The following is a 19,878-nucleotide window of genomic DNA, read 5'->3' as shown; positions in this document are numbered from 1 at the left end:
AAATAAAAATCCTAACAAGGAATTCAAGTGTCGGTTACTACAGTTACTGGATTATCAACCCTGGGAACCCCTAGACAAGGACAACAAGTACGAGCTGGAGGAGGTAATCGGTAAGCCCGGGCATCAGTGCTAAATGTACATAAAAAAAAAAACACAACACAAGTTTTTAAAGTACTTTTATTAGAGGAGGAGCCCGGCTTTCTCCTTTGTCACCTGCGCCGTCTTCTTCTGACTTCGGGGGTCCCGCTCTTTGGTTCTTCTTGCCGGGCCTCGGCTTTCTTCTTCCAGCTCTTTTACTAGCGATGGCCTGGTCTTCTGTCGATGTCGCCGCCACCACCTTCTGCTTCTTCTTCCGATGTTGACACGACACTCTCTCTGGCCATAATGGCAGGGGTGCGTTGTGCGGCGACTTATATAGGGACAAGTGGCGGGGTCACCCGGTGATGTCACATTGTGACCCCACCCCTTATGATGTCACAGTACGAGAGGGACTACGGTCACTACTCTCTCTACGGTCAGAGAGAGCGTCGTGTCAACATCGGAAGGAGGAAGGAAGAAGGCGGCGGTGACAGCGACAGAAGACCGTGCCAAAGCTAGTAAAAGAGCTGGAATAAGAAAGCGGAGGCCGGACAAGAAGAACTGAAGAGCGGGACAAGACCCCCAAAGTCGGAAGAAGACCCCTGGATGGCGGCGGCGACGAAGGAGAAAGCCGGGCTCCTCTGCTAGTAAAAGAGCTAGCAAAAGAGCAGAAGATAGCGGAGGAGTCCGGCGAGAAGACCCCCCCGAAGAAGAAGAAGACCCTCAGAGCTGTCTCATAAAGTACTTTAAAAACCTGTGTTGTGTTTTTTTCATGTACACTTTTTTCCCCAGGTGAATTGGTAGGGGTACATCATACCCCATACTCATTCACATAGGGTAGGGGGCCGGAATCTGGGGGCCCCCTTATTAAAGGGGGCTCTCGGATTCTAAGTCCCCCGCCCGCAGATCCCAACGGCCAGGGTTGTCGGGAACGCCCTTGTCGTCATCAACATGGGGACAAGGCACTTTGGGGTGGGGGCCGCAGGTCCCCCACTTTCCCCAAAGCACCCCCCATGTTGAGGGCACGTGACCTGGTACGGCTCAGTGGGGGGGCGTTCGCTCGTCTCAACCCCCTTTCCTGACCGGCCAGGCTGCGTGCTCAGGTAAGGGTCTGCTATGGACTTTGGGGGGACCCCCACGCCGTTTTTTCAGTGTAGGGGTTCCCCTTTCAATCCATACCAGGCGACAGTGCTCGCGAGGTGTCATTCTCGCCGATGGAGGTGGAGACATTGACTTCCTTCGCTAGTTCCGTCTACTTGGAGCCACATTCAAAATTAATGGACTTTACTCCACATGTGGGCAAGTCCGTTCATGTCAAAAGTCTGGCAGACTAGCACACAGACGGGTGGATTGTCTGTCGGACTGCAGAGTCCGGCGGACAATTTTAAATCAAGACTTCTTTCTAAGTCCGCCGGAGCCCACATATGGGCGGATTATCAGATTGTGTATATGCGGCATTACAGATTTTCTTCTAAGATTGCCCTTTATTTGGCTCCATCCATCTTCCCATCAACTCTGACCAGCTTCCCTGTCCCTGCTGAAGAAATGCATCCCCACAACATGATACTGCCACCACCATGTTTAATGGTAGGGATAGTGTGTTCAGGGTGATGTGCAATGTTAGTTTTCCGCCACACATAGCGTTTTGCTTTTAGGCCAAAAAGTTAAATTTTGGTCTCATCTGACCAGACCACCTTCTTTCACGTGTTTGCTGTGTCCTACACATGCCTTTTTTTGCAAACTGCAAACAAGACTTTTTGTGGCTTTATTTCAACAATGGCTTTCTTCTTGCCACTCTTCCATAAAGGCCAGATTGCCAGAGTGAACAACTAATAGTTTTCCTGTGGACAAATTCTCCCATCTGATCTCTGGATCTCTGCAGATCCTCCAGAGTTACTATGGGCCTCTTGGCTGATTAATGCTCTCCTTACCCGGACTGTGAGTTTATGTGGACGGCTATGTCTTGGTAGGTTTGCAGTTGTTCCATACTCTTTCCATTTTTGGATGATAGATTGAACAGTGCTCTGTGAGATGTTCAACGTTTGGGATATGTTTTTTTACCCTGCTTTAAACTTCACCACAAATGTATCCCTTGCCTGTCTGATGTGTTCCTTGGCCTTCATGATACTGTTTGTTCACTAAGGTTCTCTAACAAACCTCGGAGGGCTTCACAGAACAGCTGTATTTATACTGAGATTAAATTACACACAGGTTTACTCTATTTACTAATTAGGTGACTTCTGAAGGCAATTGGTTCCTTTAGATTTTAGTTAGGGGTATCAGAGTAAAAGGGGCTGAATACAAATGACTGCCACACTTTTCAGATATTTATTTGTAAAAAAACTGTGAAAACTATTTAAAAAATCCCCCAAAAATACATTTACGTTGTAACATGACAAAAAGTGGAAAATGACAGTTTTACAGGCTCCCCTCCCATACTGAAATAGTTCTGATTTCTCTGCACACTGGGAACTTCCGTGTGAATGCAATGTGTAAAAAAAAACACACAACACAACTGTCCAATGAGACCAAACAAATATTTCAATAATTATAAATATCCCCTAGGGGTTAAATATGCTGCATACCGGTGTAGGTGATATGTGTGCTTGGGAACAGCAATGCATGACTCTGCAATTACCAGTTAACCAATTCAGCCCTGGAAGAATTTACCACCTTCCTGACCAGAGCACTTTTTGCGATTTGGCACAGCGTCGTTTTAACTGACAATTGCGTGCTCGTGCGACGTTGCACTCAAACAAAATTGACATCCTTTTTTTTCCCAAAAATAGAGCTTTCTTTTGGTGGTATTTGATCACCTTTTTTTTCCTCTTTTTAGGCCGATAAGTATTCTTCTACATATTTTTGGTAAAAAAACAAAAAAACGGCATTAAGTGTATATTGATTGGTTTGCGCAAAAGTTATAGCGTCTACAAAATAGGGGATAGATTTATGCCATTTTATAGCATATTTATTATTTTTTTATTTTTTTACTAGGAATGGCAGCGATCTGCGATTTTTATCGTGACTTCGACATTATGTAAGACAAAAACAATTCCGTAGCTCAACTCGCCAACCAGTCTGCTGACCAACCAAATTAAGCTGTCTAACCATCTGTTAAAAGCAGGGGTTTAGTTAGCACGCATTTGCAAACGCATGTGAAAACTGCAAGGTCTCATCACGGCACCCTGTGTTGCTTGCAGTCCTAACACTACAAATTTATGTGCATGCACAGTGGAATCACATGCATGGAATGGATAGATGTGGAGCAGGTGAGCCTGGAGACTGCTCAAGCCCCCTTAAAGGAACAGGAGCACACTGAACACCCAGCAGGAGCACAATGGCAGCAAAGGTGCCCAGTGTGTCCCCAGACCATATATACAAACAGTAACAAAAAACTGGCCACTGTCCACACCCATAACTGGCCTTCACAGTGAGGAACCCATGGAGGGCATATACATGTAAGACATAATTCCATAGCTCAACTCACCAACCAGTCTGCTGACCAACCAAATTAACCTGTCTAACCATCTGTTAAAAGCAGGGGTTTAGTTAGCACACATTTGCAAACACATGTGAAAGCTGCAAGGCCTCATCACGGCACCCCGTGTTGCTTGCAGTAATAACACTACAAATTTTTAAGTGTCTCCACAGTGGAAGCACATGCATGGAATGGATAGATGTGGAACAGGTGAGCCTGGAGACTGCCCAAGCCCCCTTAAACAATTTTTAAGTTGACAATTTTGACATATTTTTGGAACCATTGGCATTAATACAGAGATCAGTGCGATAAAAAATGCATTGATTACTGCAAAAATTTTAACACTAGGGGGCGGTGAAGGGGTCAACTGTGTTCCCTGGGAGGTGATTCTAGCTGAAGGGGGAGGGGACTGACTAGAGTAAGTGACGGATTGTGGTTCCTAGCTAATAGGAACACACAATCTGTCACTCCTGTCAGAACAGGGAAGTGTGTGTTTACACACACTCGTCCCTGTAATGTGTCTCCAGCTCACGATCACTCGTGGCCAGTGATCATCGCGACCGTTGGCCCACGAGCATCGGCACCCCCGCTGTGCAGCAGACGCGCACCTGCTACCCAGACCCTGCAAGCCCATGTGTAGTTACGTGGTTTCACGCAGGGGAACCAGCCTGCAGCAGTAAAACTGCGGCGGCTGGTCCAGAAGCGGTTAAAGTAGCACAGTCCTAAATAGCAAAAAATGGCCTGGTCATGAAAAGGGTCAAATCTTCCGAGCTGAAGTGGTTAAAAATATGTTAGAACCTATACTGTGATTGATTTGCTATGCTATGTGTCATCAGCATATTGTCCCTAAATATCTGCAGTTATAAGCAGAACCCGCATTTTAGTTTCCCGAGAAACTCATCTCCTGTCATTTCAAGCTCATTGTGTGCATTAGTTAAATTCATAACACTGTAACTGTAATTTATTGTGTCTGTGTACAAGGTCACCATTCTCTCTGTGACACATAATAAGAGCTTGTGCACAGAAGCTTCCTTTGTGATCAGACATCTACAGATATGTCAGTGCATAAACGCTGGATATAAACTGCAAGCAGGGCATCAGGTGACTTTTATCATAAGCAAATCTCTGTTTTTCTGAGAAAAATGTACCAAAGTGTTTTTATTCGTCCTGTGTAAGGCTCCTTTCACATGGGTGGCCAGGGGGTTAGTAAAAACAGGGGGTTGATCTATGTTTTTACCATCCCCTGACTGCCCACCTACAAGCAGACATGCTGCCGCACGGGGCACTACATATTGCCATGACTGCAATGTTAAAGTGGTTGTAAACCCTTACAAACCACTTTGACCTACAGGTAAGCCTAGATTAAAAAACTGTAAAAGTGGGTACTCCTGCGCTAGAATGGATTTGTGAATATAAAAATAACAAAGAAACAGGTGCTGCATACACCGTATGGACCAAACTCGCGTCCAAATTTGGGTGAAGTGTAAAAGGGGGGGTGGTGTTGCGCTCCTATTTGATATGTTTAGTACAATATTAACAAAGTAGTGCAATTAGCTATCTAATATATAGCGCAATAATAGGTAAAGTGCAAAACAAATTTCATTCATAAATAAATATATATAAAAAAACTACAGTAATTATGACACTTGTGCAAAAATAAATAAAACAATTATTGGGTGATATAAAAAAATAAATAAATCCGCATTAAAGGTGCAACTATAGGTGATTATATCACTGTGCAAAATATATGACGCATACGTGAATAATTCATATGGTGACTGATATGAAAATATATGAAACACAATTAGCAATAAATTTAAAACGACAGAAAAAGTAGTAGTTTAAATCATCTAGCTAGACAAATAGCCAGTGCGGTATGGACTTTAAAATCCTTAGTCCAATGTGCAATATAGGTGCAGACGTGCAGAGTGTTGCGCTGGAACACTGTGTATCGCTGTCTTTGACTTATAGGTGAAACTGTGCCTTTAAGTGCAAATACAAAAGAAAATCTTCAGAGTTGCAACTGCCCCACAACTGCATGCGATACACATTGTGGGGCTGTAACAGCCCAGCACCATTGGTGCAGGACTTTAGGGGTTTAAAACAGGCTGCGAGGAGGTGACAAAATGCTTCCTCACCATCTGTTAAACTCTGAATAGTGATTCAATGCCAACCGCACTACAGAGGGCTACTGCAGGTAAAAACTAGCCCTAAGGCTCCGTCTACACTTATGCAGGTGCTATGGAGTGTGCACGTTTTTGCACAGCACGTTTGGGGCAGGCCATTCAGTTCACAGAAGATGAAGTGCATGACCCTTTTTAAAAATTGTGCCGCAGCAAAATATATGATACTTCATTACCATGCATTTTGGCACAGGCAAATGAGAGCGAAAGTGAACGCTCCTTTCAGAGTGCTCCCTTAAATCAGGTGTCCCTCCTACATCAGCTGTCCCCATCAGAATGCCCCCTTAAATCAGGCGACCCCATCAGAGTGCCCCTTTATGTTAGGTGACCCCATCACAGTGCCCCTTTATGTTAGGTGACCCCATCACAGTGCTCCTTTATATTAGGTGACCCCATCACCATGCCCCTTTATGTTAGGTGACCCATCAGAGTGCCCCTTTGTTATGTGACCCCATCAAAGTGCCCCCTTACATTAGGCACAACATCACTGCGCCATCTTACATCAGGTGTTCCCATGCTCATATATTAGCTCTTCAAACTCTTTCTAAAGCAAAACAAAACATTGTGGTTGGGGACTGGCTTTCTCATGCATATATGAGATCCACAAATTAGTACATCTCTGTATTACTGCTATCCGTTATAATTGTGTCTGTGTTGCTGCTGGAGAGCTACCTTCACCTCTCGCCAGGTAAAACAATGCCAACAGGACAGGAAGTGATCTGGTGGTCTTTTGGGGTTGAGGTGTTCTCTAATCAGAGAGGACAATCCTCTTGTGGCATCCCTGCTTTGGAGTCCGGATCCAGCAGCTGAGACCGCATGATTTTCTCTCTCTCTCTCTCTCTCTCTCTCACTAGAGGATGGAGGGGGGGCTCTGAGGGTTCAGCGCGGGCTCAGCATATTGCAAAACGCTTGTAAACCTCATCAATCACAATCCAAGGTTTCACTGTATATAGGTTTGTTAGTGTAGTAAAATTGGTCTGGCTGAGAGCCAGGCCTGGGTTAAATCTGGGTCAGGGCTGAGTGACTCGGGGGGGGCTGGATGACTCAGCAAGCAGTTTCTCTGGAGCCTCTCCTTGATTCTGGAACCTTGGAGAAGCTTCCAGATGTAGTGGGTGGAGACTAGGAGGAGCGGCTTGGCATATTTATGAGGTCCTTGACCAATCCCCAGCAAAAAAGGGCTGGATGGGGGAAGGCACCTCATAAATAGGCATGAGTCATGTCCGCAGTGGCATTCGAGTGGAAGATGGAGATAGAGTGCTGAGGAAGCTGTTGGTGGCCCTTGAGAGTGCCCTGTAGGGGTGACCTTGGGCCTGAGGCTTGGGTGCTGGAGGGACCCTCTACAACATGCGGAGGAATCCTTATTTGGGAGCAAGTTAGAGGACAGCGGGAGCAGATCAGCATGTCCGGGAGATCTGCTGAGAAGTCAGCCAGGTGGGCTGGTGAGTGTTCAGTCTGGGAGGACTGTGGAGAAGTTAGCTAGGAGAACGAATGAAAGGGGCAGCTGCAGCCAGGTGGGCTGTCAGGAGAGCCAATGACAGGAACAATTACAGAAGCAAATCAGAAGGACTTTAACAAGCAGCTGTTGCAAAAGATTCTGGAATGTGTAGTCCCTCTCTAAAATGGCCCTATAGCTTTCTATGGGGACAGAAATACAAGAGCCAGCCTGCTCTAGGAAGCGGGAAACTAAAGACTCCATCTTGCTGATCTGAGAAGATTCAGACAGCACGAGACAGAGCAAGAGATCAGACCTAAGGGAGAGGTACCGTCTCCTAGGTGATTTCACTGCACAGTTTAGGCCACCACCGCCAGTAGTGGCATCCAGTCTGAGAAAGGGGGTCCTAGGTGCAAGTACGCGCACCTGCACCGACGCTGAAGCGTTCCAGTGTGAGGTGACCAGTCAGGGTCGCCAGGAGAGCCTGCTGGTTCCAGGATGTTCATTTTGGCCTTGACCGCAGGATTGAATGAGGGGGCTTTTGCCCATTTGCAGGAAATAGGGGCACTGCACCACAGAAGAGGTTAAATGGATGTATACAGACATCATTGCTGTTAGTCATCTTGCTGACATTTGTAGTGCCAGAGGGCTAAAGGATAAGGTCCCCCATTCCCAGGGACACTGTATACAGACACTATTGTACTTTCACCTTGCTGAGAAAGATCCTGTCTTCCTCACTTGATAATCAGGGCCAGTTGTGTTGTTTGGCCCTGCTATTCAGGAGTTTAAGTGCACCAACGAAAGTGGCTAGCTGAAGTCACAAAGTCTTATAATTTATTCAAAAGAACTGAAGTTACTAGTGCCATACGGACCCACACACACATATTCAGGGCTCTGTATATGCAGTGGGTGTGTGTGAAACATCCCCTGAAAGCACCCCGAATATGGTATTGAGCTATATTGCTCTTAATCTCAGTTCTTGCTCTCCAATTGCATTACTTGAATATATATGGTTACTGATTGTTACTCTTTTCCACAGAAATATTGCAGTAAAGGCAATTTCTGTGTTTTATCATAACCTGTGTGTTTCTCATTGGTCCATGCACTTACACTATTGCCAGGTATGCAAGAGGGGCTGAGGCTGTTCTTAGGGTTGAGAGGAAGAGTACGGAACCAAACATACTTCTCCTTCGGGGGTAGCGCTACAACTGTATATAGGAGAAGTTGTCTCTGAAGTTTGTCTGAGGTCAAGTAGGCATTCCATAATACCCCTCATCCCCATCCAAGTTTATTACCTTCAATAAAAAAAAAAACAAAGTCACTGACTGTTCTCTGACACTGAGTGACTGTGAAAATTCGGTGTGCCTGGCTGTGCAGGGTGGGGGATCCCAGTTCATATGCGGCCCTTGAGGGGTTACGCTACAAAAGGGGTACCCAATCAATACCAGGTACTGGACAAAACTTTGAGAATTTGTAACAAAATTGTCATTGGAATATATTTAGAGATCTAAACACTTCTTGCATAGGTAACAAAAGATAAAAAATATTTTCAGACTGGAGGTTTTAAAAATAAAGGAAAAAAAGTTCACTAGTTACAAGCCTAGGTATAGCTATAATTTAAAAAAAAATCAGTACAAGGGATATAACTTACAGCTAGCAGGATGTGTTCCTAGTGCTGGTGCCTCTTCTTTTAGGTGAAAGCGCCCACCATGGCACGGCTTTGAAATTCTCTCTATAGGCCCAAGTCCACAATAAAGTCCCCTTATCTTCTCTATTATCAGTGTTAAAAATGATAATGAACACATAATAAAAATAATATGCAATGACATTTCTGTACCTTATGATAATATTATGTATATTACTTACATTATGTTTATAGATACGGTATCGTTACGTTAACATTGTTAGGTTTCTGTGTCCGCCTGTGCTGGTCTGACACCTTCTCCATGTTTGGGAGCTTGTGCTTCCATTCTTCCTCCTGTGTCCCTGTGTCCACCCAGGACTTAGCTAGTAACCCTTCCTTTCAGTTAGGGTTTTCACTCATCTTGGGGCAAATCACAGATTTATATGTATATACAGTGCCTTGCGAAAGTATTTGGCCCCCTTGAACTTTTCAACCTTTTGCCACATTTCAGGCTTCAAACATAAAGATATAACATTTTTATTTTTTGTGAAGAATCACCAACAAGTGGGACACAATTGTGAAGTGGAACAAAATCTATTGGATTTTTGAAACTTTTTTAACTAATAAAAAAATGAAAAGTGGGGCGTGCAAAATTATTCGGCCCCCTTGCGTTAATACTTTGTAGAGCCACCTTTTGCTGCGATTACAGCTGCAAGTCGCTTGTGGTATGTCTCTATCAGTTTTGCACATCCAGAGACTGAAATTCTTGCCCATTCTTCCTTGCAAAAGAGCTCGAGCTCAGTGAGGTTGGATGGAGAGCGTTTGTGAACAGCAGTTTTCAGCTCTTTCCACAGATTCTCGATTGGATTCAGGTCTGGACTTTGACTTGGCCATTCTAACACCTGGATACGTTTATTTGTGAACCATTCCTTTGTAGATTTTGCTGTATGTTTGGGATCATTGTCTTGTTGGAAGATAAATCTCCGTCCCAGTTTCAGGTCTTGCAGACTCCAACAGGTTTTCATCCAGAATGGTCCTGTATTTGGCTGCATCCATCTTCCCCTCAATTTTAACCATCTTCCCTGTCCCTGCTGAAGAAAAGCAGGCCCAAACCATGATGTTGCCACCACCATGTTTGACAGTGGGGATGGTGTGTTGAGGGTAATGAGCTGTGTTGCTTTTACGCCAAACATATCGTTTTGCATTGTGGGCAAAAAGTTAGATTTTGGTTTCATCTGACCAGAGCACCTTCTTCCACATGTTTGGTGTGTCTCCCAGGTGGCTTGTGGCAAACTTTAGAGGAGACTTTTTATGGATATCTTTGAGAAATGGCTTTCTTCTTGCCACTCTTCCATAAAGGCCAGATTTGTGCAGTGTACGACTGATTGTTGTCCTATGGACAGACTCTCCCACCTCAGCTGTAGTTCTCTGCAGTTCATCCAGAGTGATCATGGGCCTCTTGGCTGCATCTCTGATCAGTCTTCTCCTTGTCTGAGCTGAAAGTTTAGAGGGACGGCCAGGTCTTGGTAGATTTGCAGTGGTCTGATACTCCCATTTCAAAATGATCGCTTGCACAGTGCTCCTTGGGATGTTTAAAGCTTGGGAAATCTTTTTGTATCCAAATCCGACTTTAAACTTCTCCACAACAGTATTACGGACCTGCCTGGTGTGTTCCTTGGTCTTCATGATGCTCTCTGCACTTTCAACAGAACCCTGAGACTATCACAGAGCAGGTGCATTTATACAGAGACTTGATTACACATAGGTGGATTCTATTTATCACCATCAGTCATTTAGGACAACATTGGATCATTCAGAGATCCTTGCTGAACTTCTGGAGTGAGTTTGCTGCACTGAAAGTAAAGAGGCCGAATAATTTTGCACGCACCACTTCAGTTTATTATTTGCTAAAAAAAGTTTAAAATATCCAATAGATTTCGTTCCACTTCACAATTGTGTCCCACTTGTTGGTGATTCTTCACAAAAAATTAAAATTTTATATCTTTATGTTTGAAGCCTGAAATGTGGCAAAAGGTTGAAAAGTTCAAGGGGGCCGAATACTTTCGCAAGGCACTGTATATATTATTATTTTATTTTACATTTTTTTATTTTTTATTCGATTATTTTTTCCCTTTTCTTACTAATTGGGAATTTATCACATCCAGTTTTGCACCTATATCCTAATTATGCATGTATACATAGAGTATATACTGTATGATACAGGATTATTTTTTATATCTATATGCATGGAATGTATTGTTCTATCCTGAAGAAGCAGTGTATTCTGGGAAATGCGTTGAATCCAGGAGGACACAATGAAAGTGGTCACGAATAATCGCTTACATCTGAGTATTACCTTTGTAAAAATTGAATTATTGTACTTGCATGCCATTGGCGTTAACGCATAGTTCCCTTATGGGAACATTTCATCTTTTATCTTGCTTACACCAGTGAAAGAATACAAGAAGGTGTGATATATTAAGATTTATGTTGATGTACAGCATATTTTAATTTGGTTACTTTTAAATATCAAATTTTATTATAATCACATTTAAAGTCTGTACATTCCTGTGTTCCTGTTTTTGCAGGTGAAATCTTCCTCTGTTCTTGCATCCCCCACCCCCATGCCATTGTGAGCGTCTGTCACTGGCTCTCATCAAGACAGCCTGACTATGCCCTCTCTTTCCATCCAGCTGCTCTATTCATAGAAGCTGTACTACAGCTTCTATGTAACCAATTATGATAAATGGCGCAATCAGTCCTGGGGTAGACAGATGAGAAGGGGTGCAGTCTGCACAGTGATGTATAGTAGATGTACTGCAAGTGGGCAGCACAGCCAGGCACTGCGACTCACCCGTACATCGTAGTGTACTTCCTATTTTGGAGGTGCGTATGTGCATACCCCCTGCTGAGTTTGTCAGCAGATTTCAGCCAATGATTTGTAGTACCCTTGTCCCTAGAACAGGGCTACAGGTAAATTTAGTGTGCTAGGTGGTCGTTAGCCAGGCCAATTTGTAGTATTCAGTAATTACATGACTTTGTTAATTCTAAGTGTAGCTTCTCCTTTCTGTCAGTAGGTGGTGCTGTTGCCTTTGACATTACAGTGATGAGCTATAGTGAAGTTCAAGTTATGATAAACATACTTTTACCAGCCAATCATATTTGCAGCTAAGCATGCTGGGAAAATCTATTTAATGGAATGAAGTCATGTGATCAGGCAGAGTGTTCCTGCCCAGGGCTACGGCCTGGGTGGATGGTGGATGTAGAGTTCCTGGCTATCCAGGAGGCTGCCGGCTGCTAGGCCTGACCGAGGCCTATCCGGGTGTTCAAGTTTATGCAGAGGAAAGCCTGCCAAAGATCCGGTAATGATTCTAGAGGGATGGAGTTCTAAGGAAGCCCCAGAGAGAGGACCCTTCATGAACAGGAGGCTATGAAGTGGCTGGGACAACTTTAAAGAACTCATCCAAGGGAATCAGTGCATGAAGCAGTGAGTAAAGTTTAGTTGCTAGAGAAGACAGCTTGTCCTACAAAGTACGGATGTCTGCCTTACTTCACCTAGTTTAGTCTAAGGAGTCTGCCAATCTGCTTATTACTGATCGTTAACCTAAGAGTGTCCTGTGCCCTATTCCCCTCTCTCCCACATGTTTTTTGTTTGAGAAATAAACCTCTTTATTATTTAAAGCATAAAGTGACTGGTGCCCAACTTCTTTCTTGTTCATTACCCACCATGCCCATGAACCTGCACCCTAAGGATGCATGTCAGCCATCCCTACCCCCAGTAGTCACCATCGGCTCCCGGAAAGTCAGGACCAGGGCTACAGATTTATGGCTAAAACCTGCTGATTGGCAAACACACAGGACCCTGTGCTAGGGTTGCCACCTTTTCTTCAAGCCAAACCCAAACACTTAAGTGGCTTTTTTTTTTTTTGTAGTAGCAGAGGATTGTAAAGGACCTGGGACAGCTTTGGGTGTCCCAAAGAGAGTAGTAATGCAGTGCATGTAATGTGCCATGGCGACCAGTGGGTGTGGCCAAATTGCATAACCAGTGGGAGTGGCTTGATGGGGCATGGTTAAATGAAATATTTACTCCACATTTGAGGAGAGTTCCCTGTATGCTCCAGCGCCCACCCAGGGAGCCACTGTGAGACGGGGGTATTCTGGTCTGAGGTGGGTCCCATACAGTGAATGCATGGCTATGGGAGGTACTATAATGGAAAAGATGTAAACTTATGTAGAATATGTAAATGTTATTTTTTCTTCTTAGATGAGTGCTGTATGGTTTTCATGAACTCTGATGAAGCAAAAGTTGTCAAGACGCATCGGTACATGAAGACCCTTGTTATCAGTATTCATCCCTGATGCATATCTAACACACAGTGAATTTTACACACCCCCTTGATTGGACGGCGGCACCACCTCTCATAAGAAAAGCTGTCTCCACAATCAGGCAGGGTGCTGGCTCTGTTATGGCTGGCTCTATGACTAAGCACCATATCTGGTGTGAAACGCGTCAGTAGCTGTGCAGTTAGTCTCTATTGACCTGTGATGCTTTGATATAAAAGTGCAAATTTTCATGGCTATCCAGCGTTCTATTTTTCCAGGTGGTGGGCGGGTTGCAGGGTCCTACGAGTGAAGGGCTCCTATGGGTGGTGGGCATTAGGTGGGTTGCGGGTTCCTACGTGCGGCGGACTCCTACGTGCAGTGGTTCCTGTGTCCTCTCCTTCTCTTCTGCATCACGTGAGGCTCCTCCTTCCTCCTCCTATGCCAACAATAGGATTGACTGTCCTTTCAGCCAATCTGGTGATGGCTCTCAAGACCCACCTCCTGATTGGCCAGGAGGAGGATTAGTGTGGTGATGACAAATATTCATTTGCTATTGTCACAGAACTGGGTGGGATTGGGGCGCAGAGCTCTGTGCCCTGAGCCCACCCTCTTTTTGAAGTCTATTAGAGTCTCTGGCTCTAATCACGTGCTTAAAAAAACCACACCTCTACCATTAGAATCTATGCGTTCGGTGCCCTGTATGTAGATCAGGGGGCTGGACGCATGGATGGGGGGGTGGTGCCCATGCGCTCCTAACGGATGGGTCGCCCCTGACAGGTTCTATGAATGGCGGAGCTAGACGAAATAGGCAGGATGGAGGGAAATTTCACCTAAAAAAAGAGGCATCAGCACAAGGGACACATCCTACTGACTGTAAGTTATGACCCTTGTGCTGAATTTTCTGTTTTTTTTTTTATTTTATTTTTTTATTTGAGTTACATTTAGGCTTTCAACTGATCCCAGCTTGCCCCATGCCACCAGCAGTCTCCATGAGTAACCTACGAGGGAGTTACAGAAAGATTTGAATTATTTTGTTAAACCTGCATCCAGTAAACAACTAAACTGGCATGATTCACCTGTCAGAGATGTTTCGTGAACACAGAGGAAAATGTCTCTTCTATGCAATTTATTTAATTTGTTTCAAAGAGCACAGTCAATTCCTGCTGCTGCATAAATGTACTCCCATGCAATTTCACACTTTTTTTTCCCCTTTTCTCCTTGCTACAATTGCAGCCCACTCTGTTACTTGTGGGGGCTCAATATTAACAACTTTGATTTTGTCATTGTGAAACAGAGCTGTCCATCATCCCGGTTGCCATGGCAATGACCAATAGCAGGCTGATGTGTAGGAGTTTCCATCTGGCTCCGAATGCAGCATGACCTGTCTTATAGGAGAGAGCGCAGAGAGGGAGCTTGCTGCTGGTGTGAGGATGAGACCGGTCCAGCCTGGGATCTGAGATCTGCAAGTTAGGAAGACAAACAAGGTAATTACATTTATTTTTCCATTATTTATTCATAGATCTGTCGCTATATCCATCCCTTGCAGCTAGCATATGGATTTGTCACAGCTGTATAGTGTTCTGCATGGTTAGCACATTATGCTGCAGAGCTATGCTGACGGTACCCATGAATTATCAAATGTATAAAGGCAAAGGGCAATGTACAAAGTGTACTAACCCATAAAAAATATCCACAAGTCATTTTTCACGCATCTGACTACAGTAACCTGGACTCTGATTGGTTGGTATGGATTACTGCACACCTCTTTGGTCATTTTTGCCTTAAGGTGGCCATACACCTATGGATTTGTGATTGATTTAGGCAAGAGCTATCGTGAACAAGCAATTTATCATTGATTAAAATATCAAATGATGCAACACATATGTAATTGATTTAAAACCTGATCAGAAATGATCTGTTAAAAAATAAAACATTTAGGCGCTCTGTATTATGACCAGATGTCTGATATTCGTTCAAACGATGAAATCGATTGAAAAAAATTATATCGCGGCTGATCGACTTTCCAGAGTCAAAATCGATGGAAAGGTTAGTTAATTGATCGGAGGGAGCATTTGGGGTTTACAATTTCTATTCAGATTGATCACTTTAGTTGCATCCAGCGATCAATTGAATGATCATAGGGATACATGTGTGGCCACCTTTGGATGAGTGTGTACTTTTGTGTTCTCCAAACAATCGTAACAAATATCTCAAATAATATGCATATTGCTGTAAGAATTTATATATATATATATATATATATATATATATATATATATATATATATATATATATATATATATATATATATATATATATAAAAGAAGGCTAGTATGGTGGCCTGAATTTATGGGAGGAGTCCGGGGGTATGTAAGCAGGCCACTCACCTGTGGCCCTTGTCTGTTCTACTGCACGTTCCTTACGTCACCAGGCTGACTTTTCCAGTTCACTTCATATTTGTGAGTCTGTGTATTTGAATTCCAGTGCGTTATGGCTTCCCCGTTTGTGGTTTTTCATTGATCGATTCTTGCTCACTGTCGCAGGTAGGATTCGTAAACCTTTTCTTGTATCAAATGTTCTTGCTTCGATTTGTCATGTTTCCCATTCATTAATTACAGTGGCTTCCGTATCGTCAGCCGTCGTAGGTTCATAGGTTCCCTCTTCCTTGTTGTTCCCCACCTGTAAACAGACTTACAAATTGTTTGTATGTCCCTAAGCTACAATGTTTGTTACTCCCACAAGCCACACAGGTTCCCTGAAAAAAACTGCCACACCGTAACACCGCATTTGGCCAGTCGCAGGCCTCACAGTTACTCCTTGGCTATCGCACAGCTCCACTCTATGGTGACCACGTTGTCCACAGAAGTCTCTGACGTCCAGGTTAGAGTGGGAGTCCTGGAACTGCTCCCAGTTGTGGCCCTCCTGAACTCGGTCGCTGTTGCTGTCCCGATGCCTCCACCTGCCAGAGATTAGCACTACCATTTTCCCTGCTCATCTCATCCCAGTCGGCATCAGGAAGGACATCTTGGACAGAAAGGACGTTAATCTGGCTTCCTGCCTCATATGTGTCCATGACGTGGCAGAGAACAAATCATATGCCTAGGGGGACGTCTCAGTGGTCCTTAAAGTGGAAGTAAACCCTTCTATCGTTTTCAGTCAAGGAAGCTGCCATCTTGGCCTCTAATGATTCTTCATCTGCCATAATGCTGCACATGTGATCAGTTATGAAGCCAGCCATTGGATGGTTTGAAAATTTGATTGAGAGCACAATGTGAAAGTTAGCATTTCCGGCATGCCGGGAATGTAAGTGTTTTTTGAAACTGGATTTACTCCTGCTTTAAATCTGAAGACTCCAGGCTCAACTGCAAGATATCTGTCACAGAGTTCATGCTGGCCCTTGGAATGTTTAGGGATGTCCTTTGCTCAGCTAACCCCAGCAGGAGGGAAGAGCTGGACTTGTACCTCCACGCAGTATGGGGGGTTTCCGTTGTATAATTACTACCGAGTAAAGTGGCAGCCAGGCTTACGCATTTTAAGGCCAGCACCAATTGGGAGTATTGTTGATACAAAGCTGTTCTGCCGACACTTTGCAGGTCTACGCTCCCCACTCTGTGACATTTGCCAGTCCTCCACCCATACTGTCAACTGGTGCTCCAATACAAGTGGCAGACGCCCCCTCAACTTCCCCTCCACCTCTGGTTCTGGACAGGACTTGCCGGCCCCCGCAACGCTGCCCCAGGTGAACAAGTTGGGATGGCTTATCCTGTCAGTGGGGGGGGCACATCAATCTGCAACAATTTCAACTATGGAACCTGCAACTTTAGCCAATGCCGGCTGCTTCAAATTTGCGTCTCATGCCACAGAGTGCATCTTAAAGTCACATGCAACCTCAAGCAGCACAACACAGCCCCTTTGCTGAGTTTACTACTTGGAGAGTCAGCCTTATTGGACTTGTCAATGGCAGGTTTTCAAGTAAACTTCGACTGGTGTATGACTTTTCTGCGCCTCATTCTTCCCAAACTCCCTAATTCCTTCCGAGGAGTTTTCCCTTAAATATGCATTGGTTGACCTAGCTATTCAAGCCATTATTAGCGTAGGCACAGGCGCATGGCTGTCCAAAGTGAACATTTCAGACAAGTTAAAATTACTGCCCATTGAGTCATTCCACTGGTGGTGGTATAGCATCTAATGGAAAGGTTTGTATCACTTCGCCATCAAGTTGACTTTCGCCTCTAAAAGCAGCCTGTGGCTGTTTGACGCCTTTGCCCAGTCTCTCACCTGGATCCTGTCACACCAAGCACAATGCCAGAAAGTCATTCACTACCTCAGTGACTTCCTGCTGATCAAATGGCCTGGCGATTAAGAGTGGTGTTTGGCAATCTCAATGTGCCCATAGCAGAGCATAAAGTAGAAGGCCTGGCGCAGTCCATCACCTTCCTAAGCCTCACTCTTGACACTTGCTCCATGCAGGCCAGCCTACCTCCCGACAAGCTGGCCTAGATCAAGTCGGTCATTCATGCCTTCACCCTTTCACAAGGGTGTACCAAGAGACAACTACAATCCCTGCTTAATTTTGCCATGAGCATTGTCCCTCAGGGGCGGTCCTTAATTTCACGACTTTTGGTTTTCCTCTCTCAAGTACAAGACCCTGATCAAGTTCTCAGGCTGGACCCAGCAGCAATAGCAGATTTGACCATGTGGGATGAGTTCCTTTCTAACTGTAACGGCATATCTATGTTTATTCTATTAGCATCAGCTCCATCACCTCATGTAGTCACAAATGCTGCAGCATCCACGGCTTCACTGCAATTTTTGTCCATGACTGGTTCGCAGGGCAGTGGCCGCCAGAGATCCTCCTGATCCCCAGTTTTAGCCAGTGATCCTCACTTTTTGAACTCTATACCATCGTGGCAGCAGCTTAGGTCTGGGGACATACCTGGACAAGGCTAACAGTAGTCTTTGCCACAGGCAATCAGGCCACAGCCGAAATCATAAACAAAGGCAGGTCCAAGTCACTAGCCATTATGTCCTTCCGCGCGTAGGCTGGTGCAGTTGTCCCTGCAGCATCCATTCAATGTGCACTGTGCCTACCTCCCGGGCAAGTGCATCATAGCAGCAGACGCACTGTCCCACTTTAACTTCACATTATTCTTTCTGCAGGAACCCGGAGCCAACAAGATCACTTCTCCTATACCACCTTGGTCGTAGCTGACGATGGGTTAAAGGATCACTTTCACAACGCGACCCATCTTATTAACCAGTCGTTGTCCCGTAACACACTGAAGGCCTATCACACTGCCTGTAACGCCTACGACAGGTTTATAGCCTCATACCCCGGGGAAGCGATAGGAGATATCAACTACATCCTGGCCTTTGTATCGTTTTGCCACACGCAGCTGGCTTTATCTCATAACACCATCAGGCTGCACTGTGCAGCATTTCTTGTTCTTGCAAGACCACTGCTGTCTGTGTTCGCAGCCCATTCTGTCAAATCCATCCTACGCAGCATCCAGTAGCAAGCACTTACCAATCACAAGTGTCATCTTCAGGGACATATCTACCCTCCTTTCGCGTTCACCATTTGGATTTTTACCCAGCCTGGTCATCCAAGTGGCCATCTACCTGGCCTTCTGCAGCTATTTGCAGCCTAGCAAGTTCACTTTTAGTGGCCCCAGCTGCCAGATACTGCGCAGATGCCACCAGGCTCGCCTTCAAGATCACATTGTCCTACACCTTGCAGTGTCCAAAACCAAACAGTCTGACCAGGTTGACGTCAAGCTCTTCTAGACCCACAATGTCTGGTGCCTATTAACGATCCTCGACCAGTTATTGTCTCATCTGCCCAGCAAGTCGAACTCCAGCCTGCTTCTACCTTGTCCTATCAGCCCCCTGAGTAGTAGCCAGTTCATCAGACACATTAGGATATCAAAAAAAGCATATAGTACCACTTGTTCAGAAAATACTGGAGAATAGAGCTACTATATTGACAGCGCTAAAGATTATAAATATACTGCATGCGGAAATCAGAAAATGAAAACACATTAGACAAAGACATTAGACAAAGGCACATTAGGATCCTCTTGGTCAACCTTGGCCTTGACCCTGGGCTGTAGTTTGGACACTCCTTTCGGATCGGAGCGGCTTTGGCCCCATCTCAGCATGGGGTGCCAGACCATGTCATCAGGAATTTAGGCAGGTGGAAATGCTTTGCCCCATACATTCCGAACCCTCAGGTAGAAATGTCGCAAGCTTTCGGCAATCTTGCTCAATAAATGTCACCGAACCAATAAAGAATTACTTCCCTATCTAAGTATTTTTGCCCCCTTTCTTGGCATACCGACCAGGGCACACCTCAGGTCTGTGTTATGTTGTAAGTCTTGTGGCGTCTTTATGTGGTTCATATCTGTCTCGGCTGCAGGGCTTTGACCATAAATAATAAGGCAAATATGGTGGCCTGAATTTGAGAGGAGTCCGGGGGGGGGGGCATGTAAGCAGACCACTCGCCTGTGGTCCTTGTCGGTTCCAGTGTGTGTTACCCTCCCACCCACTCCCCTTTTTCAAGGCACTCTTTAGCACACTCATCATCCATTACTTATCTTGGGTATGCTCCCTTTCTTGGCATACCAACCAGGGCACACCTCAAGTCTGTGTTATGTTGTAAGTCTTGTGATGTCTTTATGTGGTTCATATCTGTCTCGGTCACAGGGCTTAGACCATAAATATATATATATATATATATATATATATATATATATATATA

The 19,878-nt window shown here is 44.8% G+C and overlaps 1 protein-coding gene across 1 annotated transcript in view; it reads left to right on the top strand.

Annotated features, from left to right (window-relative positions):
- The first annotated feature begins 14,463 nt into the window (after positions 1 to 14,463).
- The window catches only part of AKAP5 (A-kinase anchoring protein 5), a 37,890-nt gene continuing 32,475 nt past the window's right edge, over positions 14,464 to 19,878 (top strand). The window contains exon 1 of the mRNA XM_077464340.1: positions 14,464 to 14,602. The gene's annotated coding sequence lies outside the window, so the exon portion shown is untranslated. The remainder of the gene's footprint in view (positions 14,603 to 19,878) is intronic.

This window comes from Lithobates pipiens, unplaced genomic scaffold (genome assembly GCF_037356315.1).
Source record: "Lithobates pipiens isolate NorthernLeopardFrog02 unplaced genomic scaffold, aLitPip1_a1.2 Scaffold_30, whole genome shotgun sequence".
Lineage (NCBI taxonomy): Eukaryota > Metazoa > Chordata > Amphibia > Anura > Ranidae > Lithobates > Lithobates pipiens.
The sequence above is the reverse complement of the archived record's forward strand: the minus strand, read 5'-3'. Positions and strand labels throughout refer to the sequence as shown.